General features: G+C 38.1%; 1 pseudogene; it reads left to right on the top strand.

Annotated features, from left to right (window-relative positions):
- Window positions 1-10,169: 10,169 nt before the first annotated feature.
- Window positions 10,170-10,923, top strand: LOC149175625 (zinc transporter 6, chloroplastic-like; annotated as a pseudogene).
- Window positions 10,924-15,095: the final 4,172 nt, after the last annotated feature.

Below are 15,095 nucleotides of genomic sequence, written 5' to 3'. Positions count from 1 at the left end.
TATAAACATTATCTTATCCTCTTGGAGCACTTCAGTTTGAGCTACAGATGTGGAACATGCAGCTGTCAGAAGGAAATATGTTTTTCTTATGAGTCAGTTGAGCTATTGCATGGTGGACTTCAGTTAGAACTCATGTGGTTGAGTTTGGTGGAGTTGATTGTGGAGTTGATGGAGTTGTGTTCAGTTTGACTTGGTTGAACTAGTTGTATTTTAGTCTAACTAAAGAATACACTAGTGATGAGTTGTGTGAATTAATTATTAATTAATTCACTAATTATTAACTCATAAAGCAACTAAAGAATACATCAGTTAACTCAGTGCATGTACAGTTCAGTGGAGACAGGTGTTAGAGGTTGAGATTGTTGTCAGTTGTGACTATAGTTGTGCATGAGATTTGCACAATCAATGGGATTGAGTAATGCCAATGAGGATTGCATGGTTCAGCCAAGGAAATACGAGTTTGCTTCAGCCATTCATCATTATTCTCATGCAGGATTGCGGAGTGGAGGCAGGCAAACAGTGGAGGAGATTTGAGGCTTCAAATCTAAGTTAGTTTGTGTGTAATAGGTGGAGATAGTATTGAGTACTTGTGAGGAGTATTGTACTATGTATTGTTACATGTTCTCAATCATTATAATATACAGATAGTGTGGGGTTTTCAGCTGTATGCTTTCCCTGGGTTACATACTGTGTTAATGTGCGCATGCGATTGATGTTTCATTGTTTTTAATTCCGCAAAATTGATGATCAACGTAGAGGAGGTTATGTATTATGCATGCATTCCGCAATAGTGTATAATCAGGATAATCTATGTGAATAAGTGTCATATTATTCAAAATTTATACATGGTATCAGAGCAGAGTTGATCATCAGATCTATTATTCAGAAAGTGTTTACATTTTATTTCTTCAGGCAGAGTCTGTAATCGGGCCAGGTAGCCTCTGGATTCATCCTTCTTTTGGAAGGTGAGATATCTGGTAAAAGCCCATACAGTCAATCTCTGTACGAGAAATACTTTGTTCTCACGAATTTTAGATCAAAAGCGGTTGAGTTTTGAGCTGGTAGAATTCGAATTTGCAGCAGTGTTTTCTTGGTGTCAAAGTTGAAATGTCTTTCAACGGATTGCGATTAGAGTATGCCCTTGAAGGCAGCTCGAATTATATTGCATGGAAAGACATGATGGAGGCGGTGTTAGATGACAATGGGTTGAAGGAGTTCATAGATGCTGAGGTCCCAAAGCCTACTGATATTGCTCACGTTGAGGCTTGGCAAAAGAAGACAGCAAAGTGTCAAAGGATTCTGTTGGAGCGCGTGAAGGATCACATTGTGTCCAGCCTGCATGGAAAGGCTTCTCCATAATTGATGCGGAGAGCGTTGATAGATCTATTCCAAAGCAAGAGCGACCAGAGGAAGTTGGCACTCAAGGATAAACTCATAAACATTAAGTGTGAGAATGGAGACAGTATGCCCAGGTATCTCACGAAGTTCACCCAGTGTCGGGATGAGCTGGGAAGTGTGGGGGTGACTGTCGATGATGAGGACTTGGTGAGCTTGGCTCTCCTTGGTCTTCCGAAGAGTTGGCATTCCTATCAGGACTCTGTCAATGGTCGGGAGAAATTGCCAAGATGGGAGAGACTTTGATCGGATCTTGTGCAAGAGGAGATCAGGCGGAATACCAGGGACGGATCTTCATCAAAGGCATCTGATGAAGAAAATTGCGCTTTGGCTGCCAAAGCAAAGAAGGGGAAGGAGAAGGGTTCTCTTTCTGAATCTAGTTCTTCCAATGATGGGAAGAAGGTTGACAAATCGAAAGTGCGATGCTTTCGTTGTCATGAGGTGGGCCATTATGTTGCAAATTGTCCACGAAGGAAATCCAAGAAGGGATCCGAGGAAGGATCTGAAGGTGAGGCACTTGTTTCACAGTTTGAGTTGGATTTCACACTCTTCACATGCATGGTTTCATCCATGGTGGGAAGTGGTTGGTTTCTTGACAGTGGAGCTTCTTTCCACATGACCGGTGACAAGAGTTTGTTCAGTACTTTGGAGGAGAAAGATCTCTAGATACTCATAGCGATGGGTAATGATGAGAAGTATAGTGTCTCAGGTATAGGCACGATTATTTTTCAGAGGGAGCATGGAGCTCGCCTTACCTTGACCGATGTCAAGTATGTACCGGGTCTGAAGAGAAACTTGGTGTCGATCGCGATGCTGGAAGACAGAGGCTATGATGTAGTCTTCAGTAAGGGAAAGGTTTTCCTTAGACACATCATCACTAGACAGGTGAAGCAGATTGGTTCACGGGTCAAGAACCTGTATGCTCTTGAGGTTCAAGATGCATGCAAAGCCTTGAGCAGCGAGGCAACTGATGGAGACTTGGTGGTTGAGAGGGAGTGTATATTACTCTCAACATGCAGAGCCAGAAGAAGTCTCAGACGATTGTGGAGGAGCCACGATTGGTGCAGCAGCTTCAGGAGGTTGTGGAGCAGCCACAACAAGGGAAGCTGAGAGGAGATCGAGTAGAGACATCTACTCATGCAGAGACCTCCAGTAGGGGGAAACTTCGAGCTAGGTGGGCTGAGGGATCGCATGCAGCCATACCTCCAGGTAGGAGGTGGGGTGATGTGGATTGATTGTCCTAAGGAGGAGGGGCAAGATCCTTAAGGTACCCAACCTCTTGGATGAGACCTTGCTGTTGGAGCCCCAATGTAGAGTAGTAGGAATTGACTGATTGGGTAGAGACAAATGCGAATGGAACAGCAGAGAGAGCGAAAATGTAGGGAATCCCATGACAGCGCATAGATAGCAGGCTGCAACAATGCGAGAGGCACAAGTGTTTTGCATAGTGCTAGGTGGCACAGAGAAGTGTGCAATGGTGCGAGATGCATGGAGATGTTGCAGTAGCATAGATGTCAGAGAGGGAGCACTTGTCAGTAGCAGATAGAGCTTCAGCATCATAGTATGTTCCTAGCCCAACAGAGTGGTCAGTTGGGAGTGTTTTTGTTCCACGTGTTGTTGGAGCAAAGGACCGGGCAAATGTGTTGCATGCAAAACATTCCAGAGTTGCAGGATAGGGGTTGCAGATAATCCATATCTTGTTGAGAGGGAGTGTTGAAAATGCAACAAGATGATGGAGCTTAGTGGAAAGGAGTCGCCTTCATTAAGTGGTCCTGCAGGCTATTTTTGGCGCAAAGTCTATTTTTAGACATATAGATCATGGTCTATGAGTTGCAGGATGCTATTTGTGGATGATTGGTCATGTTGGTAAAAATAGATGGACTTCTATTTTTAGACATATGGGCGGTTTCTATTTTTAGACTGCCAGGCTAAAAATAGAACAGTCGAATATTATTAGCTCATAATAATATTTGGACTATAAACATTATCTTATCCTCTTGGAGCACTTCAGTTTGAGCTACAAATGTGGCACATGCAACTGTCATAAGGAAATACGCTTTTCTTATGAGTCAGTTAAGCTATTGCATGGTGGACTTCAGTTAGAACTCATGTGGTTGAGTTTGGTGGAGTTTATTGTGGAGTTGATGGAGTTGTGTTCAGTTTGACTTGGTTGAACTAGTTGTATTTTAGTCTAAGTAAATAGTACACTAATGATGAGTTGTGTGAATTAATTATTAATTAGTTCACTAATTATTAACTCATAAAGCAACTAAAGAATACATCAGTTAACTCAGTGCATGTACAGTTCAGTGGAGACAGGTGTTAGAGGTTGAGATTGCTGTCAGTTGTGACTATAGTTGTGCATGAGATTTGCACAATCAATGGGATTGAGTAATGCCTATGAGGATTGCGTGGTTCAGCCAAGGAAATATGAGTTTTCTTTAGCCATTCATCATTATTCTCATGCAGGATTGCGCAGTGGAGGCAGGCAAATAGTGGAGGAGATTTGAGGCTTCAGATCTGAGCTAGTTTGTGTGTAACAGGTGGAGATAGTACTGAGTACTTGTGAGGAGTATTGTACTATGTATTGTTACATGTTCTCAATCATTATAATATATAGATAGTGTGGGGTTTTCAGTTGTATGCTTTCCCCGGGTTACATACTGTGTTAATGTGCACATGCGATTGATGTTTCATTGTTTTTAATTCCGCAAAATTGATGATCAACGTAGAGGAGGTTATGTATTATGCATGCATTCTGCAATAGTGTATAATCAGGATAATCTTTGTGAATAAGTGTCATATTATTCAAAATTTCTACAAGAAGAGTCAGATTGGTAACCCACCTGTATAACATCATACCAAACAGCATTTTCACATAGCAAGGCCTTGACTAACTGCTCTATCCATGCGATCAGAGCACAATGTTAGCGAGACCAATTATTCATAGACACCATAATCATTGTCTCTCAAGGTACATACTCCACCGGGGTGTTCACCGAGTATGACCTTCTTTGGACTATTCTTATCTTGGATAGCTAGTCCTCAAAGAATATCAGCCCACAACTACTCTTACCTTGGATGTCCTATCTCATCCTTAAAGAGTATCGGATGCCAAATGATTACCCAATCCTCCATTTTGTTTTCCCAGGTGAAGACCACAATGATGTGTCTATCTCTCTCTCTCAATTACGGAGGACATATCAATTCCAATAAAGGAATGTACTCATTCCTACAGAAGGAATGTACATAAGCTCCCTCTTGGCTTAGGAATTTCCAGGTTTCTTCCAAGTAAGAAACTTGTTTAGGCTCCCTCTTAATTAGGGACCTATAGCAGCTCCGCAACTAGATGCTTGAAGAGATCCTTCCTTCGATGTCATGAATTTCTTTGTCAAAGAGTCTTCATCTTTTGGGGCTTCTTCATAGGGCACAGACCATCCATCACTTTGATCCATGGGTCAGTCATGTCATTACTTCTTTCATCAAAAAGTGATCCATTAGTATTCAGTTGGCCTTGCTTCATGTCATGTTGCCTTCTTCATGCCATATTTTCCTGAAGGACCTTACATCCTTCTGTATGGTCCTCTTGGAAGAAATCCACAGTTCTTCTCTTGGCAGACCTGCATAAACCCATCTAGATATTTGTTCAAAAATAAGAAATGAACACTTAAATAAAAATTACCTTTGTGATGGTCTTTCATCATGACATCTTCCAGTTTTCATCAGCATCCTGCATACATGTTGACATATCTCCCAAAGATATCCATTGTCAAGGGTCTCCATCTTTTCAAGACTTCCATCAGAGTCTTCATATCTTTCCGGGAGATTTCCTAATAAAATCTTCTTGGCCTTTCGAATGTTGATTACTTTTACCATGGTTGCATTATTTCACAATCTCTTCCTTCCTTTCTTCACACATTTCATTTTATTCCCAGGAGCTTCCAATCAAAGTTCCTCAATTGTAGTCAACCACCTCATACTTCATATGAGGACATATTATGTTGATTTCATCTAGTGTGACCCATGCCTTCCAGCAACCTTTTATAGGAGGAGATTCCTTTCCTTTGATCATGCTTCTCAAGATCGAGCAGCGATCCATGTTACCTGCAACCATACAGCATGACTTTGTAATATTGAATACAGGCATACATACCTCATTTAGCTTTAGGTCATCTAGGCTTCTTTCAACGACTTCCTTGATTGAAAAGAGCTTCAACCCCTTGATCTACTTCATCTTTTATGTCATCATACCATCATCCCATGAATTCCACAAGTTGGAGTTCCTAATGAAGAACTTGCTTCCACTCTAGATTGGTGAACCTTCCGATGAAGATTCCATCAATGAGTCTTGAGGATCTTGCATATCCTTATCAAACAGATGTTACCTGATGTATGATGAGCCTTGTCCTGTATGACTTCTTCCTTTCCTTTAGTTTCCAATGAGGTTCTCAAGAGATATACCCTTCATAGTTGACTATCAAACATCCTTCATGTTTCCCATGGTGATGTCACGAGCTCTTACTTCTAATGCTTTTCCTCTTTTTGAATTTCCTTCTTTCAATGTTCTCCGCTTCTTTGGTGAAATGGACTTCTTCTCTACCTTTCTTGTTATTGCCCTTCTTGAGTTTAGGACAATCTTTTCTGTAATGTTCATAGCATTAAATCTTAGCTATGTTCTTCTTTCCTTTCAACAAAATGTTTGAATCCTTTCATTTGATCCTTCAACACTTTTTCCCTCAACCTGTCATCTCTTATCTTGCATAGAATTGTTGAATGGGATACCTTTCTTATCCTTATAGACATTTGTTACCTTGTTCATTAGTTAGTGCATTTAGAACAATGAGGATTATCTCTTCCAGATCTTGCAATTGAGATCTTATGAAGATAACCCTTTATCCTTTGATACCTTCAATTTGTGTAGATCAGATCTAAGTGATGTGACCTTCTTTATCGCATCTTCAGAGAATAGTTCTACCAACTTATCATATATATCTCTTTGATGTCTCCAATACTGCTATATGAGGGGACCTTTCATAAGAATCTCTTTCCATGTTTCTAAAGAAGACCTTTTCATTAATATGTTCAATGACTTCACTTTCTTTGAGGACTATGTCATTCCTCATTTTCCATGCAAGGAATTTAGATGACCCAACTAGCTTATAGCTCCTTGCAAAATGAATTCATTTTACCAAATTTGATTATAGAATGAAAGGTACTTACTTGATAAGTGAAGATGAAATCTTCAACTTGATCACTTTGATGGTGGTTGAAAAAGATGTATTAGTGCCCCTTTTGGATGATCTTCTTCCAAATGAAAAATCCCTTCTTCAATAAAGGAGATTGTTCCTTTTATGATGTCAACACCTTTAGATCTAGCTTCCTTTGTTGATGGTGATTGATGAGGATGTTTTGATGCTTCTTTGGATTATCTTATTCAAGGATAAGGAGGGGATCCTTGCTTCAATGAGAGGGAACTTGCCTTGTATCTTTTGAAGATGATGACAATGCCTTCTAGCGTTCTTTGACTTCAAGATACTTCGACTTCTCGGTGGTGAATGAGTGCAGATCATAAATGATTCTAGGGTGTCCAAGATGATGCGATCTTAGTCCTACAAATGTTTTTATTGGATGTCTATACTTTGGGTTGCCTTGCTTTGTAGATCTCTTCATCTCGATGAGGGTCTTTGTGGTCTTTTGCTGAGGACTATAGGATCCAACACTCTTGCTGGTATAGACTTTTAGCTACCTTGATTTATGATCCCAAGACTCCTTCTGAAGTAGACTTTCTTCTTCGATGTATATCTATATTTAACTTTGATATCTTTTAACTTGCTTTGATGCCTTCCTGAAACTCGATCCTTGAGTGTCTCTTTGATTAGATTCCTTTCCTTAATTGTCACCTTAGTTCTGATACTATGTTGAGAAATCTAGGGCATCATTAGTCGATGATTTCTCTTGATCAGTAATTGTTCGTGAGTATCTTTTACTTCATTAGATTACGATCTTCTTCTTAGCTCAAGTTATTAGTATTCTTCTTCATCAAACAGCTACTAATGCACAAAAATAAATAGACAAGAGACATAGAATGTAGGCTATGAGCCAGGGCCAAAACCTCTCACTCTTTGAGAGGAAAACCCACACAAATTCTTCTTATAGAGATTCCAATTGATGAATACCAAGACCAAGATCCTTGACCTATTAGCCACTTCCAAGACCAAGACACTAGCTCTCTGACTATCTTCTCCTTCATCCTTTCGGTTCCTCTTACACATTAAGATCATCTCCTTTTTTAGCATAATCTGATAGCAACGAACTGTAGACATACTTGAGATGGCATTGAACCATATCACTATATTGTCACCAAATTGTACTTACTACAGCAACATCAAATCACTGTAATACTTCACTTAATAACAACTCCTTCATATCACTAAACAATGGCTTCTATATATCATCTGGTTGTGGTATAGATACCCTCATCCAAACTGTATATTTATGCTGTAGCATTGAGACCTTTACCCAAAGATCTGAACTTCTCATTGTCACTATCTATCCGAAATCATAAAGAGACATATCTGAACTTCTTCACTGTGGAGATCTGAACTGTATATTGTGATTGGCCCAAAACAAACCCTCGTTGTCTCTTACTTGCTCTTCTGTGTTTAGTCTGAACTGTTCTTATTTCTGTTGTCTGAATTTCATAGCTTAATTCATTGTCTAATTTGAAGAGCCTTTATATATAGTGGTTGCCCCCCTATAAATAAGCCGACATGTATTTATGGATAGGTGTGTCTCCATAGCTTGAAGTCGACATTAGATCTTTACTTCATCTTAAATCCGACATTAGATCTTTACTTCATCTTAAATCCGACATGAGGAGAGAGCTAGGGTTCTATAAACTTATATAAATTTGACGCATGCCCAAGAAGGGCTTCTCCATACATGACATTGAATCTTTGACTCGAGTGATAAATCCTAAGGCTCTCAATGGGAGCCATCTAGATAAAAACTCTTGCTCATGAAACCAATGAAGCAAGGCATTACAAAAAAAAAAATTGATTCTCTTCTTTTCATCATTTACAAATATCACAATTACATGTCATTATGAAGACCGAACCTAGTTACGCTTTTCAACTCAAGGCTCCCATTTTATTTAATGGCTTGTACATTCTCTTATGTTAGAAAGATCGATATCCTTAGGGAATCCAATCCTTGATCCGAATTTTTTTCGCATTCTCGAATTTGATCAAGTGACCCTTTTATATCATCTAACAACATTTTTCCTTCATTCATTTCTTTTAATCTTCGTTTGACATTTTCAACGCCTGTAGGAACATTCTTATCAAATTCCATGAGTCTTTTACCCATGTCTATGTTTCCTTTGATTTGGGATCACCATTATTGCAGAAATTATTGACAGTCATAGTCACATCAATATTGTGGAAACCTACCAAATTACAATCACATTTTCATACATCCTTGCTAGTTGCAATGGTAGGAGCAATAACCTTACAAAAATTTTCATTGGTAGTGTTATAAGCTAGGTCAAAAATTCCTTGTGATAGAGCAATAGATAGATTCAAATTATTTTTACTGTTAAAGCCATCTGATGTAATAACGCTCATTTCCAATGAATCACGTTAGCCAATACTTTGTTACAAGCTAGCTGATTTTTAAAAGCAGTATCAATATGAAAACCAAGAGAAATATTACATTCAACATGCTTATTTTCCTTGTAGCAAACGTGTTGCTTAGATTCATCTTTGAAATGTTTACTATCATGGTGATTTATAGTGCAATTTCGATAATACCGTCTTAGCCTATACTTCTTAGTTTTTCCATTATCATCCTCATATTTTTCCTTTCTGTATTTCCTCTCCTTGCCCCTATTTTCTTTGTTCCTTTCATCTCCATAATCGAATTCCAATTTACTTTCCTTGATGTATGCTTCCACCTTTTTTTGGGTTGGATGTCTCGTGTTAAATTTTTGTCTTTCATTGCCCACTTGTGAAACTTTCTTGGAAGTACCACCTCCAATAGGAAAAGGTAAAGACACATTTCCCTTCATTTCAATTTTGCTATTGAAATTTTCTTCCTCTAAAATTGTAGTATCTCCAGGACACCGAGGATTCATTTGTTTGGTTTCGACCCCATTATTTTTGGACAACAAATTTACTAATGTTTTTTCAAGGCTATCATTGCTCACTTGGTTTTTTCTAATAGAGAAGTCTTGACCTCCATTTCATACTCCTATAGCTCAAAATGTAATCTCGATTTTTGTCTTTGTTGCCTCATAAACCTCAAAATGTCCCACACAATTAATGCCTTTGACTAGATATTCCATCAATTTTTTCTTGGTTAGACATATGCAAGATTCCATGATTTTTCCAGACAAATAATAAAAAAATATGAATGGAGAATAGAGGCTAACTAGGGTGGAATCTTTCACTGCCGAAATTAGTAAAGAGTGAGGGGTCATAAAACCCTTAGAGCCACAATTCAAGAAACATATATATTTTGATCTAAATCAACGATGCTAATTTGATTCCAACTATCCTCTATTTATATATTCCTTCACGGGCTACCAAATGTGAGGGGTTGTGAATGCAACCCCCAATTTTGGGTTCTTTTTCCCCAACTCACCCAATGTTTAAACAATGTTGCCTCAACATTGAAAAAATGGAGTTTATCCCCTTTATCAACACTGTAACCTATGGGGTTGGATAGGCTATTTTTCCCTTTCGTAGGAAATTAATTCATAGGGGACATTACAAATGCAATATTTTGCCATGCAAGGGAGGATTCAATCCCATGAACCCTCTTTATTCCTATTTTCCATGGTTGCAACTTTGGTGACAAGAATTAGGGGAGTTTGTTTGTCAATTTTGTTTACCAAAGATTCCTAAGGCCTCATTTTTACATCACCCTTATCATTTTGGTGAAATGTTTTGTTGCGGGAGAGATTCATCCATGTAACGTTGGAATCCTTCTAACTCTAGAAAGTGATTGTTTACCCACTCGTCCATTGTGCCAATTTGGAATCCTTTTAGACTCTAGAAAGTGATTGCCTACCCACTCGTCCATTTTGTCAAACACCCTTTTCAGGATTCATGGCCATGGATAGGGAATTTCTCACACTTCCAACGGATGCTTTGGGCACCAAACATGGTGAAACTAGGTCATATATAGTGTTAACATTGAGATGGGAAACCCTACTATAAATTTTCTAGTGGATTGATATTGTGTAATCGGCCAAGATAGCAATGTTGCTCATGCTAGTTGCAACTCGAGCATCGAAAGTGGTAAGAGACAGTGATGTAGGAGGAGACTTTAGAGGAATTAAAGAATCAAAGGCATAAATTAGTATTGATTGGAGTTATTTTTCATCTCATTGACATTGGGATAACTTTGGCAATGCCAAATAATCGATGCACTAGAAATCCCCTTGCAGGCACTCTCGCCTTCCACTAGTTCTTTGAAGGGATAGGGCTTGGTGGTTGCCTCGCTCAAGCAACATTGGGGCTTTGAATGAGAATGGTGATGTGGTTGTTATTTTTAGGGACAGTGTTGATATGAATCACCATAGGTATGGTATTGATGTCCATAATGGAGTTCAATGAGAGAAAGTCATTATAAAAGGATTATTGGGGTTAACATCATTCAGATATGCTTGTTATCAAAATTTTATATATTGAAAAAAAGGTAACTTGCAAATGGTGATGTTTGTTGTAAATTTCATAGTTAAATTGTTTTGTAAAAGGGTGCATTTCGGTGGAAGTTAACACCCTTGTTGAGTTTTCCACATGGAGGATCATAGTTTTCTATCTTCATCCATGAGAGCTTTGTGAAAAGATTTTCACCCTCTTGCCTTGTATTTGATGAGGGGGAATAATATCAGTTAATAATTGTGAAGCTTCTAGTTTGAAGCCCTGTCAATCAAGAATGTACAAGTGATCCCAAACAATAGTTAAAACCTAAGTCTCAAACCTAAAGTAAAATCAAAGTTGTAGCCAGAATCAATGATATGAGCATGATTTAATTTGCAGTCATCTTGAAACTGGCATCAGTTTGCGATCATCTTCAAATTGCCAACAATGAGCACTTCCAATCAACATAAGGTAGAAGCTTCTTTCCATATTTGGAAAAGTGTGACTTAGAGCCAAGTTCCAACAGTTTGTGGTCAACTTCAAAACACTATTTTCAATAGCTTTTGGTTATCGTTAAACCATCATAGTTCTCCACTTCGCAAAAGACTTCAACTTCTAGCCAAATTCATAATTGTTCTAGGACTACTTCGAGCCAAGTTCTAGAGTTTGTGGTCAGCCTTAAACCACCACTAGTAGAAGACTTTAGCTTCTTCTACACTTTTCAAGTTGGCGGTTAGCCTTAAACCACCACCGGTAGAAGACTTCGACTTCTACTATCCATTTGGTTTATGGTTTTCCTTAAACCACCATATTTAGAGAGCGCATTCATCCATTAGTAGTTGTCATCTCTCTGCTTGGGCTCACATACACCCCTTTGGATTAGGGGGGGAATGTTGAAGACCTAATCCATTAGGGTTATGGTGTGGAATGTGAACAGTTGTGGGGAGTCTAAAAGAACTTGGAAGTTGAATCTAGTAATCATAACATTTTATTTATATCTGTGTCATCTTTGAAGACATAACATTCATGCTTATCTTTCATTATGATCTACACATTTCAACAACAAAAAAACTTAATATATATTCAATAAGTCAAATTGAATCAAGCTAAATATTAATAAGATATTTTATCTTATTTTTAATAATCATACAATATCCATTTGTAATCTCGCATTATGTTTGAAAAAATCATTTATAACTTTTCAATGCACAACCCATTGAAACGACCACTTCAACAAGGGAGTTCACATGGCAACAGACAACCATCCCAACATGTGTAAAAAGGTGATAAAAATGGTGGAATGGAGGTATAAACATTGTTTTGCAACAATAATGGGATGGTGATGTCTAATAGGCAGGCAAGGTAGCAATTTATGCTTCTTCTTCTTCTTTTTTAATTTATTTTATTGTTTTATTTTTTTATTATGGTGAATCAGTAACTCGTTGGAGTAATCTGGGTGAGGCCCAAGATCAAACCTAATGACCACCACTACAACACCAAGAGTATATCCAGCAACCCATACTCTAGATATACGAGGAATTACTGACCTATCAAGAACCAATACTCCACGAAGGTGGGGGAGCCTACTCCTTAAGCCTTACAATGGGCCAAAGATACCCCCCCATGGGATTTGAAAAAAGGTGTAGAGGATAACATCCAATTTTGCTAACCACTCAATCACCCCACAAGGAGACAAGTATCATTTTTATTAGTCAACATAATGAGAAGATAAATAAGATGCTCAACATTTGGTTGTGAGATTGGATAATTGGAATCACTTACCTCTTCAACGATTCTTTTTTTTCTTTTTATTTTTTCACACATGAACTATCAACCTTTTCGTTTGGCTATCATGTAAAAGTGGACAATGATTTTCTAAATTGATGAAAGTGGAGTGTTATGTAGCATCCACCAATATTCAAGTCTAATGAATAATACAATGCCAAGCCTTCAAGCAAACCTTGGGCCTTGAGCCATATTATGTAGTCATTAGCCTAAAATAATTGAAACAACATGTCCTTTTCCTGATTTTTCTATCATTAGATATAAGGGTAACTTATATTTCAATTTCAATGGTTTATTACTAAGTGGGCTCCCTTGTAGTTCAAGTCTCCATACTTAGAAGGGTCAATTATGTTAATTATTATGATTATTAAGTCTAAAAGCACTTTTTACAATCCAATATGAGGGAGATGTGTAATTCCTTTCATACTAAATAAGGAATTGATATATGACATTTAAAAAAACAATAATAAGAGAAGAAATATTTCAATGCATATCATCAATAAAATATTTCAATGACATGCGTGGGCCTTAAGCCATATTAAGTAGTCATTAGGTTAAAATAATTGAAATAACATGTCCTTTTCCTTACTTTTCTACATCGGGTATTATTACCCGCCCAAGTGGGTAACCCTATAGGAGAAACAAAATTCTCCTGTCTTGGACATTCAGCAAGCCAGCAACCCTACACATTTCTCAGTGGTAATGATATGCCACATTCCTCTACCATTTTCATGGGTCATACACCTCTCACCATCTACAATTACTCTTGAATGAAGGTGGGTAGGTACTTTAACCATTTTGAAATAAAGTGCTTTTACTTAACGCTTTGGAATTTTTGACATGGATAAAGGGGTGATTTGAACAATTAATTGATCTTGACTATAAAATTGTTCTCTCACCTTACCAGGGGGGTTAGTCTTAGTCTTTAGCCCTAGTCCAGTGGGACCTCCTCTAAGGCCTTAGGATTTTAGGAGGGCCACTACTTTTGAAACTTGGATTGAAGTAGTATTTCCATAACCATTCCATACTTAACATCTTTCATCATTCCCTTGATGTCACATCCATCCATCGAGTCAAGTGTCACTAGTTCATCTCACTAGTTAGCAACACTAGGGAACCAACTTGGAAAGACAATTTTAGTGGATCACATGCATAATGTATGTTAAGAAATCTAGGGCATCAGGATTAAGTGATTTCTCTTCGTTAGATAATTGCTCATGAATGCTTTTTACTTTCATAGGTTACGATCTTCTTTTACTTAGGTTAATATAATGTTATTCTTCATCAAACAACTACCAATGAATAAAATATAAAGAGACCAAAGACACAAAATATAGGCTATCAGCCAGGGCCAAAACCTCTCCCACTTGAGAGGAAAATCCGAACAAATTATTCTTCTTATAGAGACTTCAATTGACGAATACCAAGACCAAGACCCTTGACCTGTTGACCTCTCCAAGACCAAGTCACAAGACCTCTTCTATTCAATAGTCAAATTGCTTGCTTCTCCTTCCTTCTCGATTATCCTTTAGATCTCGGCTTCTAGGATCATACCTACAACCCTCAGCTTCTGTTGAAACCCTACTTGTAGCACGTGTGACCAAATTTTTTACTTTGCTACTACTTCACTTATGGAGGAGACCTTCTTATGACTTCTCCTTAATTCATCTTGATGATTTCTCCTTAATTCATCTTGATGACTTCTCCTTAATTCAACTTGATGACTTCTCCTTTGATTCACTTCATAAGTGATCTTATTGGCCTTGGCTCTTCTAGCAATCTTCTCAGCTTATTCTGCAATAAATGTTGCCTTCTTGCTTAGTACATGTGACAAGAAATAGCCCAAAAACAGTGCCAAAACACTCTGCTTCTCCTTGCCTTCTCTTCACTGGTTATATGGTTCCTTTCCTAGTGACTTTCACACTTCTTCTTATTTCAGACCTTGACCAAAAATCATACTTTTGAAACGAGGTTGAGTTGCCTATTTATAGTTGTTTGCCCATCAAATAAGCCAACATGAGTTGAGGGTGAGTCGACATGTCTTTTGGTGCAATTTCATTATTCCATCTTGAAGTCGACTTGAAGAAGAGTCTTTCGCTTGGCCTTTTTATTGTTTTAATGACTCATACAAATACGTAACATGCCCAAGAAGGGTTATTCATACATGACATTGACTCAATTTGACTTTATGACCAATCCTAAAGGCTCACAATGGGAGCCTTACCTAAAAATAAAATTCCTTGCTCATGAAACCCATGAGACAAGCAT

Source organism: Pinus tabuliformis, chromosome 4_1, assembly GCF_031772625.1.
Source record: "Pinus tabuliformis cultivar Carrire ecotype Pingquan chromosome 4_1, CPIR1, whole genome shotgun sequence".
Classification (NCBI taxonomy): Eukaryota; Viridiplantae; Streptophyta; class Pinopsida; order Pinales; family Pinaceae; genus Pinus; species Pinus tabuliformis.
The sequence above is the reverse complement of the archived record's forward strand: the minus strand, read 5'-3'. Positions and strand labels throughout refer to the sequence as shown.